Here is a 15,848-nt window from a genome sequence, read left to right as displayed (position 1 = left end):
TTTGTCCAGGGCCATTAAGATGTCAAAATTATGTTACCTATGTGTCTACACACACACATACATGCACATACACATACACACACATATACAATATATGTACCATATATACTTTCATATATAGGCAGTCACATATGTAGACGTGTTCTCATAGTAGCTAAAACAAATGATAATAATGTAAAGACTTTAGAAAAGTTATTATAATAACATCAAATTATTTCAGTAATTAAGCCTTTGCCATGATATACATTAATGACAAAAAGTAAATAAGACCAGTCAGAGAGTTACTGTATTAAGTTTTTAGGGTCACAGAACAGAGTAAGTATATTTATATTTGGTTGTATTATAGAAATAATAAAACTACTAAATAAAGTAGAATTTAGTCACCATTAACTTTAGGAACTTTGATAAGGCATTACCTTCATTTTTCTAGAAATCAAAGAAATGGATTTGTAGGCAGATACCATCATTGTAATTTATTGGTATGGATTTCAACTGCTATAAACCAATTCAGTTACATTTTGTCCATAGTATAAGGAAGATTATAATAGCAAATGTTTCTTTGTTCCAGCTACTTTCCCTATTTTTGCCATAATTATTATACATATGCACATAAATATACACACATATATACCACACCCAAAATCTTGGTATATATTTAATATCTTGTTTCCTCTGGTCCCGGGCATCTTTGTAGTTAGATGAAAGAAAAAAAAAGTGTAAAGTAGTAGTGATTTCATTGCCTTTGGAAGCCTAACTTCCAACTCAGAAGTGTTTATACTAAATGTGAACATTGCTATATACAGGTGTATAAAGAGTCTAGTCTAGGTCCTCAATTCTACTAGGCACCTCCCCCATTAAATATTGTTCTAAGTAAGTTCAGAATCTTGAGTTCACTTAGTTTAGTAAATTATATATAAAGTCCAAAAGTAGAATTGAGTTTCAGACTCTGTTTTAGAAAACTCATGAGCAAATTGTAACAACTATCCTGTTGGTTAACTATTAAATCTAAAAAAGTGTGCCAGATATGGGTATAAAATATATCCCTTACATTTCATCAGTGCTTCATTGTAACAAGTGATTCATAGTCAAGATCAGTTAAGAATAAGAACAAAGAGATCCCAAATGGAAAATACTTCTGAAGAAAGATGTCCTCTTACTCCCTTGTATTTTTCTGCTACAATGGTAGGGCTTAGTTTTGAGATTCTGTAGTTGTCACAAGTTGGGCTCCAATTACCTCATCACTTTTTAAAGAGAAATTTAATCATATTTAAAAATGTCAGGAAACTATTTTTTAATTCTGTAATTGTGTATGTGTTATCTTTTTATTTTTTCCTTTAATGGCAGACTTTGAAAGTACATGCTCTATGTACTGGTGATTGTTTAAAAAAATGCAAGACAGTTTAAAGTGCCATGATTATCTAACAAAAACAATGGTGGTGATATATTGGCAACATGGTAAAATTAAGTTGCTTAGATACAAAAATTGAATTAAGCATTTTAAGATTTTCCTTAGCCATACAGATCTTCTGTTTAGTTTAAAACATGTGTTATGATTTTAAAAAGAAGCCAAACTAAATGCATATTAATTTATTCTTGTAGTCTATGCTTACTCTTTTTATTGTTACAAATCTTCCAAAAGAACCAATAAGGATTGTGTATCAAAATCAAAGAGTAAGCTACTATTTTGTGGTTAAAACTATAGTACTGTCAGAATGTTTAGTCATATAATATGTGGTGAAATGATGTACAATGTAATCACAAATAAGCTACATCTTATATATGCTAAAAAATAAAAAGACATAAATTCTCTTCTTATATATCACCAGGCAAAAATATGAATATTTGCCATACATAGGAAATATTGTTTTGTTAAATATAGCTTCAAAGGAAAAGCTCATTTGCATAGAAAACTATGTAATTTACTGTAGAAAAATATTTGAGAAAAGCATGTATATCTAGAGATTGACACATATGATAGACTCTCTGAATTACAGATGCTTTATTTAATGAATAACCTTTACTGAGACAATCTCTAGTCTCTTTATAGCAACTGACTTGTCTCTGACTGGTGATGTCACCTATTTTGACCCAAGCTCTTACCTTTTCTTCTTTTGTTGCTTATTGTATGATATTATATATTTTTATTACATTATTCACCATCAAGGGAAGTATATCCAAATGATACTTCCCAAATTCTGTTTTTCATGGTATACATTTGATCAATGGGTAGCCTCTCACTCATGCACAATTTGATTCCCAAGACTTACTGAGTACCCGATACTGAGTACCCGATATATTGTGGATACAGTGATGATGAAAGCAAAGTTCCTACCCTAATGGACCACAGCCTTTTTATTTACTTTTTTCCTTTTCCAACTCTTGGTCCATTACTTCAAGAACATCTTCTTTTTTTTAAAGATTATATTTATTTGAGAGCGAGAAGGAGAGATCACGAGCAGGGGTTGGGGGGTGGGGAGGCAGAGGGAGAGGGACAAGCAGACTCCCCGCTGAGCAGGGAGCCTGCTTTGGGGCTTGATCCAGGACCACAAGATCATGACCTGAGCTGAAGGTAAACACTTAACTGACTGAGCCAGTCAGGCGCCCCAAGAACATCTTCTAATTCACTCTCCTTCATAAGCCAAAACAAAACCCAAACCGCGAGGCTGGGGTTATATAGGCCCTGGTTCAGGGTATATTTTTATAAAAGGAAATAACACAGTTTTTAATTTTAGACATAATAGATTCATAACCATTGACCTGTAGAACTTTTTGGTAATACTTACAAGTCCCTCTTAGAACCTCTTCAGTTACTTTCACTTATCTTTTTCTTTAGCAAATGTGCTTTTCTTCCAGTACTATCAATTCTGTAGAAAAATTCAAAATATATCCCATTTTGTTTAATCGTCAATTCAATTAGTGTTGTTATATACTATTTTACATTTCAGAGACGCAGGTTTAGTCTGTAAAATAGATGAACTAAGCTTATGTGAGCTATCCTGGACAAATAATAATTTATGCCATTATTTCTGTAGTAAGATTTCAAGGTCCCCAAAATCAGCTTTTTAAAATTTAGAACTTTACAATTTACAAAGCCAATTTGGGTATCTTATGTGTCTCATCTGAGAGGAAAATTTAATTGCTAAGTTTCAGAACAAACTTTTCTTTATATAATATTCAGACTCATGTAATTAAATATATAGACATTTTCTTTTAAAATGTTTTACTTTGTAGTGTTCTTTGTGTTTTATAACATACGTGTGCACACCATTCGGATTTAACAAATGTCAATATTGTCCCACATTTGTTTTGGGGACTTTTGTTGTTATTTTCAAATATTCTGTATACCAATATCATGTTGCTTTAATTATCATAGTTTTATAACAGATACTGAAGTTTTTCCCTCCATCTTCAGAATCATCTTGGCTCTTTCTGACCCTATACTTTCCAATATTAATTTTGGAATTGTAGTGTCCGTTTCCATGAAAAATACCTAGTAGGTTTTCATTAACTTTTTTTTTTTTTAAGTGGCATTGATAGGTTAATAAGTGATTTGGATGGTTCTTAAGTGCTTTTCCATATACTGAATGAACACCTGTTCTCATACAGGGTAAAATCCAGAACCTAGGTTGAGCTTTACTGAAAGGGCCATCCAGGGAGTGTTGTGCCTCAGAGACGAGAAATCCTGCTGAGTAGGGCAAGTGATGAAATCGGGCTCCCCCACCCCCCCAAAGGTTTAGTTGCAGTTCTTATGACCCTGTGTTATTTTACGTTGTGTTTAAAAATACTGTTTGCATATGAAAAAAAAACTGGTTAGCAATCAGAGTTTCAAACTCATAATTTCCTTTATTTTTCCTACAGAAATTAAACAAAGGTTTTGGTCAACCTGACAGAACAAGCCTAATGGCATCATCTTTTTCCTTTTAAGCCATACTCCACAGCCACTCACTGTCTTCTCCATCACTTTGGCCTTAATGTTGCATTTTTGCTTGTAGCACAAAGCATAAGCATCAGTAATTCTTAACAAAAGCACACAAAACTGTGAACAAAATAACACTGTAGTATAAAAAGTAACTTGAATAACGTAACTTTGTATTCCTATGCTATAGACACGTAAAGGTTATTTTTTTTTTTCCTAGATTGGTTAGTTGGGTCTATTTTATTTTTTAAGATTTTATTTTTAAGTAATCTCTCCACCCAGTGTGGGCCTTGAACTCACAACCCAAAGATCAAGAGTTGCATGCTCCACCGACTGAGCTAGCCAGGCTCCCCAGTTGGGTCTATTTAAAGCAAATTATTCTAACTAATTAATTAAGCATACTATATCCAATTCACATCATGAGGACTTTAGTAGTTTAGTCTGGCAGCAGTGCTTGATGAAAATCAGTCAGGAAATTGTCAATATCATGAAAATCTGTGGCTAGCTGTGTGTATCCCAGAGTCTGGAGCATAAGAGAACTTGGGTTACATACCCAGAACTCTAACATCCCAAAAACCAAATGGATCCCTGCTCAAAAAGAAATAGAATACTGGTCAGAAACTCAGAGTCTCGGGAGCAGGTGAAATAAACAAGGGATTCATTTATTAAGATTTGGGTGTAAGGTAGTGTCTTCTTCACAAGAAATAGGACCAGAAGCTATCAATTACAATTACTTTAAAAACCAGAGAACCAGACCAACAGTATGCCATGTATTAGTACTGCTCCACAAAGCTATTGGCTTTGATCTCTTCAAAATCTCCCTAACAGTGAACAAAATTGGTCCCATAACCCATGAGCAGATTTGAGGCTTCCTGTGGGTTATGTAACTCCAGTTAGGAAATTGCAAGAAAGAGGGGCAGAAAAAAGTGAAGTTCATCATAGTGAGTATGGAACTCATGTCAGATTCTGTGGATCCCATACTTTACAAGAAAATGTTTTTTAGATCTGCATTTTAACCTTGTGAATCTACGCAGAATTTGGAATTTAATCCAAATTAAATCTCTGCTGATAGATTTTTCAGCCTCTAACTCTTCATTACAAATCCTTAAAGTCTGATTATACGCTAAGTATTGTGAATAAAGTTAAATATAAAAAATAATTTCTGCTTGTTGAAGTAACTAGTAAAAATGGGTCCTGGTGTCAAGCCATACTGAGGCTTGAAGATTTATTCATGGTTGCTTTGGAAGATGGTTTGGCAGTTTCTAACAAAACTAAATATACTCCTACTGTAGGATCCAACAATACCTAAAAATGAGCAAATCAAACTATTACAGGTTTTAGAACATATTATAGAAGTAAATCCCCATGAGCTTAGGTTAAAAAATGTTTTTTTAAAAACAAGACATAAAGGGCATGCCTGTCTGTTTCAGTTGGTTAAGCGTCTGACTCTTGATTTCAGCTCAGGTCATGATCTCAAGGTTGTCAGACCAAGCCTCACATCGGGCTCTGCACTGAGCATGGAGCCTGCATGGGATTCTCTTTCTCGCCCTCTCTCTCTGCCCCTCTCCCCCATTGTGTGCACTCTTAAAAACAAAACAAAACAAAACAAAAAGACAACAAGACATAAAGAACACTAACCATGAAGTTTATGATTGACCAACTTAACCACATTAAAATTAAAAATCCAATTAAGAGACACCATAGAATGAAAAAACAGGATACACTTTAGGAAAACGTTGTTTGCAGCTGACATGCAGCTGATATAAGCAACTCCTGCAAATTAAATATACAAGTACATGAACATTTTACAAAAGAAGAAATCCAAATGGTCAATGTGCATATAAAAAGATGTTCAACCTAATTAATAATCAAGAAAACACAAATATGTCCACCATGATTAGCCTAAATTTAAAAGTCTGCAATACTGACTATTGGTGGAGATGTGGTGCAACCAGCATTCTTATGCACTGCAGGTAAGAATGTAATTTGGTGTAACCACTTTGAAAAGGTGTTTAGCATTATCTAATAAAGTTGAAATTTTACCTAGGTCATGACCCAACAATTTATTTTCCACATATATCCTAAAGCAGTGATTCTCAAATTGTGGTCCATCGATGCCTGGGATTTCTGAAGCACTTTTGGATCAAAACTATTTTCATAACACTAAGACCTAATGTGCCTTTTTCTTCCCCATTTAATTAGCAATAATCGCACCTCGGATAAACCTCAGGCTACGATACTGCCACTGCACAAAGCTAAACTGTGTTGATGTTTACACTGATTGTGCAAAATCTGTGTGGGTATAAGTGCTGGCACCCCAGCATAAGTCAAGGCAACCATACTGTTAGTCATTGTATTTGTTACCGCCATGTCAATTTTACTTAAAAATGTCCTTGATGTAGACAAAAAAATTAAGGATTTTATTAAAGTATGACCCTTACATATATATCTTTTATAAAGTATTCTGTGTCACAAAATGGGAAGTATGTAAAGCACTTTTTGCTCCATATCTTAGTCTGATGGTTGTCACAAAGAAAAGAACTTGTGCCATTATTTGAGATGAACTAGCTGCTTTTTTCCTGGAACACAATTTTTATTTGAAAGAAGAAATGAGAAACTATGGGTAATTGGCAGAAATTCACTTTAAAAATAAACAAATGAGCTTATTATTCAAGGAAAACAACTTACACTGTTTATTACCAATGATAAAATTTGAACTTTTGAGCAAAAATCCGAATTTAGGGAAAGTTATATTTGTCATTAAAACTTAACAACTTCCTAATATTTAAAGACTTTTCTTTTTTTATTTTTTCAGACTTTTCTGATGAGGTTAGGTGATATTAATAAAACCAGATTTAAAAAAATCATTGATATGGTTTCAGAATAAATATTTCAACTAACCTTTTAAAAATTATTTGTGAAGTTTTCGGGCTCCCTGCTCAGCAGGAGTCTGCTTCTCCCTCTCCCTCTGCTTCTCCCCCTGCTTGTTCTATCACTCACTCTATCAAATAAATAATGAAATCTTTAAAAAAAACCTAAAAAAAATTGGGGTGCCTGGGTGGCTCAGTTGGTTAAGCAATTGCCTTCGGCTCAGGTCATGATCTCAGGGTCCTGGGATTGAACCCCGCATCGGGCTCCCTGCTTGGCAGGAAGCCTGCTTCTCCTTCTCCCACTCCCCCTGCTTGTGTTCCCTCTCTCACTGTCTCTCTCTCTGTCAAATAAATAAAATCTTTAAAAAAAAAAAACCTAAAAAAATAAAATTATTTGTCAAGTTTTAATATAGTATTAAAAAAAACCCTACAATTATCTGAAAGTGCTGTGAAAATGCTCTTCCCTTTTCCACCTACATATTAGTGTGAGGTCAGATTTTCGTTCTATACTTCAACCAAAACAAAATACCACAACAGATTGAATGAAGAAGCAGATATGAGAACCCAGCTATTTTCGAGTAACCCAGACACTAAAGACATTAGCAAAAATGTAATTAAACAACACTACTCTTTTCACTGAAATTCTTGTTTAATAAGATGTTTTTAAGTAAAATAGTTATTTATGTTCTCATTTTTAATTTTTAAGTTGATAAATATCACTCCATTTAACATCATAAACAAAAGATCTTTGGGGTCTCTAATATCTTTAAGAATGTAAAAGATCCTCAGACCAAAAGTTTAAAAACTGTTCTGAAGATACTCTTACATACATGACCAGGGAATGTATTCAAGAATGCTCATAGCAGCATTGTCTATAATAGCCCCATAATAGGAACCATCCTAAATTCATCACCACAGAATGGATAATTAAATAGTACATTTAAATGGAAACCTGTAAATGAAAATGAACAATGTCCAGTTAGACAGCTCAGCAGAGGTGACATTCTCTAAAAACATTGTTGAATGAAAGAAGCAAGTTATAAAAGGATATCTGCAGTGTGACTCCAGTTCTGTAGATTTCAAAACAGGAAAAATTAACATACGTTGTTTAGAGGTGTCATAGGGAATGATTATCACAAAAGTCAGGATAATGGTTCTCTCAGGGGAGGAAGAAGGATATGATTATGAAGGTGAACACAAGAGACAGCTTTTATTCTGAAAACGTTCTATTTCTTAAATTTAGTAAGGATAATGTGGATTTTTCTTTATAATTATTCTTTTTTTATTTTTTAAAGATTTTATTTATTTATTTCACAGAGAGAGACAGCGAGAGCAGGAACACAAGCAGGGGGAGTGGGAGAGGGAGAAGCAGGGCTTCCCATGGAGGAGGGAGCCCGATGCAGGGCTCGATCCCAGGACCCTGGGATCATGACCTGAGCCAAAGGCAGACGCTTAATGACTGAGCCACCCAGGCGCCCCTCTTTATAATTATTCTTTTAAATGTTAATATGTTTGATTCTCTCAAGTATGCATGATATGTATAGTATGTGTGTGAGGCTAAAATTAAACTCACAAAACAAAACAACAAATAAAAAATATCATTAGAAAGTATGACAAGAGAGTTAATTGGACTCGTTACAAATTTCATTTTGTTTGATGCATTGCCTGCTATGAAACTCAAATAGTGTCAATAAGCCATTAAATTTTTATATTACTTTTAAACCAAGCTGAGGTTTATCTTGTAGTAGTTTTTGTAAGAATGATTCATGAGACCTCTATTCCTTGAGTTTTTGTTCAAAATGATTTTTATACTCAAATTGGCTGAGTCCAAGATTCTTGGTAATCATTACTCTGTGGTGAGGTGGTGTTAAAAGTCACCATGGCGAAATCTGAGGGTAATGTGATTGTTTTACCATTATAGGTAATTTGTTCTTTTGCCCCAAATGCCCAGAATATATCTTAATTTTGAAGTCCAGTAAGTTAACTAAGCTGTGGCTCTGTGTGAACTCATTCCGTGTCAGTTTTTCCTAAGACATAAAATAGTTCACTTTTGATTAGATTTTAGCCATTTTTATTTCTCCAAAGTGTTCTTGAATTTTTTTTATAATCACTTTTATTTCTGTTTTAATATTTTGGCTCTTTTCTGGGGGGACAACAATGATATATATGTTGGATTTCTTTGACCTTTTTAAACTCTGTCAGTTTTCATTTTGCTTGCTTTTTACTCCTGTGAGAAATGCCTTTAGCAGTTGCCTAATTTTATTTTTTGCTACTTCAGCATGGCCTTTTTCCTGTGATAGTTTTATTTTCCCCCCACTTATTTCCTCAGATCGTTCATGTTTTCATCCCCTGTCTTCCATATCTTCCCCGATTGCTTGTATCTCTGCATTAAATTCTTGTTTTTATAAAATGATGGCTTCATTAAGTTTGTTTGAATTCATATGTGTCCACTTTTTATCTTTACTGTACCAACATTTTTTTTTTGCTAAGTGTCCTTCTTCTATTTGTGTTTTTCTGTTCTGATTATTTATTTATTTAATAAATTTGTAGGTACACTTCTTGTTCCTTTTGACTCATGTCTTTGAACGAGTTAGATTTTTCTGTATGAACTATTTGTAGAAGGTTTATGATGGGTAGGGGCCAGAGCTATTTTCTCATCAGGAATTTATTAGTGATGTAGAGTAGTGTATGAGATTCAAGTTCTTTAACACTGTATTCCTTTATAAAACTGTTAGCAAGATGGAATCTCTCTTTTACCTTTCCTTACTGACAGATTGCTTCCTACAAATCTGATTTGTGTGACTCCAGTCCAAATAAGCCCAGCCTCCTCTTCTTCTGACAACTAGAACAAGGGTGTATATTCCAACAGTTTCTTCCCTTACTCCAGTTGTTCACAAGAAGATATTGTTGGTTTTACCCCCCAGATTGTTGCACATAACTTTGGAGAAATATGCCTTGCTTTTTTGTGCTGAGATCTTCAGTTATTGTTGTCCTCTCTCTGTGTCTTGCTGCATTCATCTTTGATTTTCTGAATTCAGTCATCCTTCCACATTCCTTATAATGCTGTGGGTTTATGGTTTTAGAGGTTTTCTACATTTCATTAAATGCAGAATTTTTGTTTCTTTTTCTTATTTTCCTTACTACTTTTAGGTGGTATCTTAGAGAAAAAGGAAACTTTTTACTTAACAGTATAGAAATAAGATGTGTCCTTTAAACTTTTGAGATAGGAACAGAAATAATAAGACATGAGAAAGGAAATTTCTGGTCTTTTTCTTGTATCCCCTGGGAAATTTAGATGAAATCTTCAACATTCAATTTACCTCCTAGGAAGAAAAAACAAAAAGCCCACTTTGTTTTAATAGATATTATTGAGAATTTGGGCTTCAGTTTTTAAAAAATTAATACTAATTTGAAGTAATTTGCTTTCAGAATTACTTAGCTTTTCATAATTGAGTAAGTTATCCTCATCAACTACAATATTCTCTCTCATTGGATTTGAGATTCAACTTTACCCTACTTATAAGCTAATAAGTTGGCCTATAGCTGTCAAATGGGTGCTAGCAAAAGACATGAAATTTTGGGGTCAGAGACAAAGGATTTTATTATTTACAGAACACTAAACAGCATAAGCATCAGCATATTTATTTGGTTTCTCTTGGCCCCTAATCCCACAGGGGCAATACAATATGGCCTAGATGAATGCTTCATACACAGTGGGTTTGCATCATAACTGAGAAACATTGAGGTTGGGGAATCTACCACTTTTAGAGCAAGTAGTAAGTAAACCTGCTTTTTGTCCAGGGAGGAATGTTACCTCATTTCTCAAAGTTATCCTGTGAAATGACCTGGTTAAAGCATAAAGTTTGCAGACTTGGAATACCCAGCAAAATGTGGAGAATCACAAGAGGCCCAAGGGAGACTGTCTCCCAATCTGTCACTCTCTCTCTCTGTGTCTCTGCCTCTATCTGTCTCTCAATATCTGTTCATAAAACCCTCCTCAAATGAGAATCTTTACCTTTATGTAATCTGAACTGTTTTATTAAACACATAAAACCAACCATGGAAGTGTTGTCTTGCTACCACTGTTCACTCATGGGGGTGGGCCCCATGTTTACCAAACTCTTTTGTTCTTGCTCTCATTCTTTTTTTGAATTATTATTTGTGAAACTCAAGAGCAGAGAGTTGAGTTTATTTTACATTTATTGACCTATTTATATCTATCTATCTATCTATCATCATTTATTTATGTATCCTTAGTTCTTAACACAACATCATTATCAATCCCACCAAGGACCCTTCTTACTTAATATATGTAAATATGTATTTCTTTCTATAATCCCATTTCCCACTCCACTTTCTTTTTTCCCATAGATAACTACTCTAATAAATTTGATATGTATATTTGAATCCATATGTATCTTTGTAAAATATCAGATTGTATATGTGTATGTTTATTTTTAATCTTTTAAGTTTGAAATAATTTCAAGCTTACAGAAAAATTGATATAGTAGAAAGATTTCCCATGTGCTCTTTACTCAGATTCAAATATCGTTAATATTTTGCAACATTTGCTTTATATCTCTCTTTCTGTATATGTACATGTATTTTTTCTCAACTATTTGAGAATAAGTTGTAGACTGTGCCTTATCACTAAATATTTCAGTATCTGTGAAAAGATAATATCTTCTGTACCACAGTATAATTATTAAACTAGAAAATTTAACATTGATATACTAGCCCAGCTAGCTCAGTCAGTAGAGCATGAGACTCTTAACATTGATATACTATTATCGAATATGCAGTCTTATTCAAATTTCATCAGTTGTCCCAGCAGTGTTTTTTATAATCCCCCCGTCTAGTTTCTATTGCATTTAGTTATTTTTCTTTGGTTTTATTCCTTGACCTTTCTTTGTTATCTGAGTGTGTATCTAATTTTTGCTTATGTATTTATATGATATAATACTATAGATCTTTTTCCTTCTCTTAATTTTTTTTCAGTGTTTTTAAGATCCACCCATATTTATATGTAGACATCTATCTTGTTTGCTGCTTCCAATTCCTGCTTAGTATCCCATAATATGCATCTGCCAACATTTACTTATCCATTCCCCAGTGACAGACACCTAGATTATCTTTAACAACTTGCTATCATAAATAACTCTGTCATGAACATCCTCATATATGTTCCCTTTGGGAATATTCCTGGGATACATATCCAAGAATAGAATTGTTGGGTCATAAAATATCTGCCTATTTAATTTGACGAAGACCTCCCGAATTGCTCTCCAGAACAGCTACCCTGACCACAGTACAACTGTTGGGCACTAAGGTCCCAGTTTCTCTAGACCACTGTCAATACTTAGTTCTAGGTGACATTCTAATCTTTGCCAGTGTGATGGTTTTAATGTGAACTTTTGTTTATTCTTTCTGATCACTAATGAGTTTCACTTCTTTTACCAACTCTTCACTGAGATAGACTTTCCTCAGCAGGGAACCTATCTATTTTATTTTATTTTTTTATTTCAAGTTTTTATTTAAATTCTAGTTAGTTAATAGATATGTTAAAATTGGTTTCAGGTGTAGAATTTAGTGATTCATCACTTATGTCTAACACCCAGTGCTCATCACTACAAGTGACCTCCTTAATACTCATCACCCATTTAGCCCATCAACTCTCAGTTTGTTCTCTATAGTTAAGAATCTCTTATGGTTTTCTTCCCTCTCTTTCTCTTTCTCTCCCCCTTCCCCTGTGTTCATCTGTTTTATTTCTGAAATTACATAAATGAGTGAAATCTTATGGTATTTGCCTTTCTCTGACTGACTGAGGGAACTTAACTTATCTAAGATTATATATATATATATATATGCATATATATATATATATATATAATCTATCTATCTTCTGCTTCAGCCTGATTAGCCTATTAGAGGGATCTTTTGAAGTTGATGTCATGAATAGCAGTTGTAAACTCCCATTTTACTTTGTGTCCCTGTAAGTGAACTTCTTAACATTGGTCAGGTTATTTTTGGGGTTTCTTATATTTGAAATATAAGCTACAAAAATATACATTCTCCTAGGCAACTGAAACCGAAGTCCTTAAGATAGCTATCTGCATTTGACACCTAAAGATTGTTAGTAGACATAGAACTTATAAGATTTCCTCCTTTATGTACTTGAATTCATGAATTTTTTTTAAAAAAATCTTATTCGAATATAGTTGACATACAATGTTACATTAATTTCAGATGTACAACATAGTAATTTGACAAGTTCTTACATTATGCTATGCTCACTCAAGCATAGCTACCATCTGACACCGTACTCTATTACAGTATGAGTATATTCCCTATGCTGTGCCTTTTGTTCCCTTGATTTATTCATTCCATATCTGGAAGCCTGTATTTCCCACTCCCCTTCTCTTGTTTTGCCCATATGCCTACCCGTTTGGCAACCATCACTTTGTTCTTTGTATTTATAGGTCTGATTCTGCTTTTTGTTTGTTATTTATTTGTTTTTTTTAGATTCCACATATAAGTGAAATCATACGGTTTTTGTCTTTCTTAGTCTGACTTATTTCACTTAGCATAATATCCTCTAAGTCCACCCATGTTGTCACAAATGACACAGTCTCAACCTTTTAATTGCAAAGGATACAATTTCTAGAGCACTGTAAATATTAGCATGTAAAAAAATAAAATTTTGTATGCCTCTTTTAAATATATCAATTGAATCTAAATGCCATAGCATCTTGGTAACTTTCATTATGCATTTAAAAAATATGTGAACAGGTTCTTGTTTTATAGTCAAAATTTACATTATTTTTTCCCTCTTTTAACTCAATATGTTTAGTCTTTCTTTCCCAACCAGAATCTATCCTGATGTATATTTTAGTATTTCTTTTTTTTCTTTTTTTTATTTTTTTAAAGATTTTATTTATTTATTTGAGAGAGAGAATGAGAGAGAGCATGAGAGGGAAGAGGGTCAGAGGGAGAAGCAGACTCCCTGCTGCGTAGGGAGCCCGATGTGGGACTCGATCCCGGGACTCCGGGATCATGACCTGAGCCAAAGGCAGTCTCTTAACCAACTGAGCCACCCAGGCACCCTATATTTTAGTATTTCTTAATATATTTTTAAAAAATATATTTTTATACTTCAAAGTATTTTAATTATATCATATCTCTATCACAAAAATGTATATAAATTGCAATTACATTTACAAAATTTCCTGTAATAATAAAGGGAAAAATTGTCTCTGGTTACATATTCATTACATTACAGTCATTGTTAGCCAATTGTTGATCAGAGAAGCATGTGCATTTTACATATTTTAGTAAATAATAGAATCTAAAAATAAAGTTTTATAGAAAATGTGCCTTTAGTTATATTTTTTCAATTGCTGTATTTGTCTCTCTTGCTAGAATGAGGCAGAATTTGAGTATCAATTCAACTCTTTGATTTTGTTTTTATAGATTTGAATGCTGAGAAAATTTGTTCACATAAATAGATGAAAAGAGTTCATTGTAGAAATATCACTCAGTTCTTTGGACTCCTTTTGAATTATTTGTCAGAACATAACCAATGGTGATCTAGCATCAAAAAAAATTTTAACAACCCATTGACTATTCATTTGATTCTATTCTCTTGTAAACTTGATGAAAACAAGAAACTACATATGTCATTCAATCATTAAAATCATTCTCTTTCTCAACACTGATACAAAATGATTCTGATTGTCTCTTCTTGACACCCACATTTTTAGACCCCAAGGCAATGAACCATTGTAAAATTATAGATGAGTAAAGGATAAGTTTCTCTTTTATAAGGTAGGAGAAATAAGATTTAAAAAGGAGAAGCTTGACTTTTTTTTTTTTAGAAAAGAATACATAAGGAAGTTGAAGATCTTGAAAATAATTTTCTTAAAGCCATCTGTGTCTGCCTATACCTGTCTGAATTCATATGACTCAGGCATATGTATAAGGCTGCTGCTAAAAGGAAATAATTTTTTTAAAGCTATCATCATTTGAGAAGAATCAATAGTATTCACATGATAGCATCAGCCTTTGAGAGAAGTATAGAATATTGTTTATTGAATTATAAATTTACATTACAGAGCTTTCTATGTAACTCTGCAGCTGATTGTTTTGACAGAATTATATCTAATTCTATAAACTGTAAACTCCACCATCATGTTCCTAGAAGATCATTCAAAGAGACCGATTCCAGTGTGTTGATGTCAAATAAGAAGACTAAATACTGGTGTATTTAGTTTTTGGTCATTTTGGTGGGTTACTTGGTGTTTTAATTTAGGGCTCTGGATAAACACTCTTCTATATTTCTCTTTCTTTGCTTATGTTCGTTCCTCCATGTGAATTACTAGTTTCATCTCTTTGCCCCACATATGATATATCTTTATTATGGCTCTTTTATATTGTACTTATGAAGACCAATTCATTCAGCTTCCTAAACATATCTCAAATATAATCCCACCTCTCTATCCAGTGCCCTTTTCAGACCTACATCATTTCTCAATTGGTAATGATCTGCTTTCCCTGCCTCCATTCTCTTGCCACTCCAATGTCTCCACCATAGAATTACTATAATGACCTGTCTAAAATATAGATCAATTCCATAGTCTCCTGCTCTGAAATCTTAAGTTGCTCTTGCTCAGAAATCTTCAGTGTCTCTGCACTGCCAAAATTATTATTTACTTTCATTTATTGTAATTCTCTCTTCTCAAGTACCTTTCCAATTTTTTCTCCAGCAACTGTCCTCATCTGTTTTATACTCTTATCACACAAATTACTTATTTCCTTGAACACATATCATGGTATATTTATTAGGATGTCACAATGGACACATAACTTTATTTTTTCACTAATAGTGAAAGCTTTTGTCTATCTGTGGAGAAAGACTAAAATTTATTCATATTCATATCATTTATAGAAAAAATTTATGATTTATCATTGAGATATGTTTTTATATCACATTAATAATAGCACTAAGCATGGCTAGGACATGGACAAGGACACGGGGGGAAATGGCAAAGACAAGCTTTGAATAA

The 15,848-nt window shown here is 33.3% G+C and overlaps 1 protein-coding gene and 1 pseudogene across 3 annotated transcripts in view; one reads left to right on the top strand and one right to left on the bottom strand.

Annotated features, from left to right (window-relative positions):
- The window catches only part of ADAMTS6 (ADAM metallopeptidase with thrombospondin type 1 motif 6), a 293,907-nt gene that overhangs the window by 149,464 nt on the left and 128,595 nt on the right, over positions 1–15,848 (top strand). The window lies entirely within an intron of this gene.
- Positions 6,109–6,173, bottom strand: LOC114224690 (U4 spliceosomal RNA; annotated as a pseudogene).

Source organism: Eumetopias jubatus, unplaced genomic scaffold, assembly GCF_037043125.1.
Source record: "Eumetopias jubatus isolate StellerSeaLion01/CBP00866 unplaced genomic scaffold, mEumJub1_p1.0 scaffold_5, whole genome shotgun sequence".
In the NCBI taxonomy this organism is placed as follows: domain Eukaryota; kingdom Metazoa; phylum Chordata; class Mammalia; order Carnivora; family Otariidae; genus Eumetopias; species Eumetopias jubatus.
This window is presented reverse-complemented; position numbering and strand designations above follow the sequence as displayed.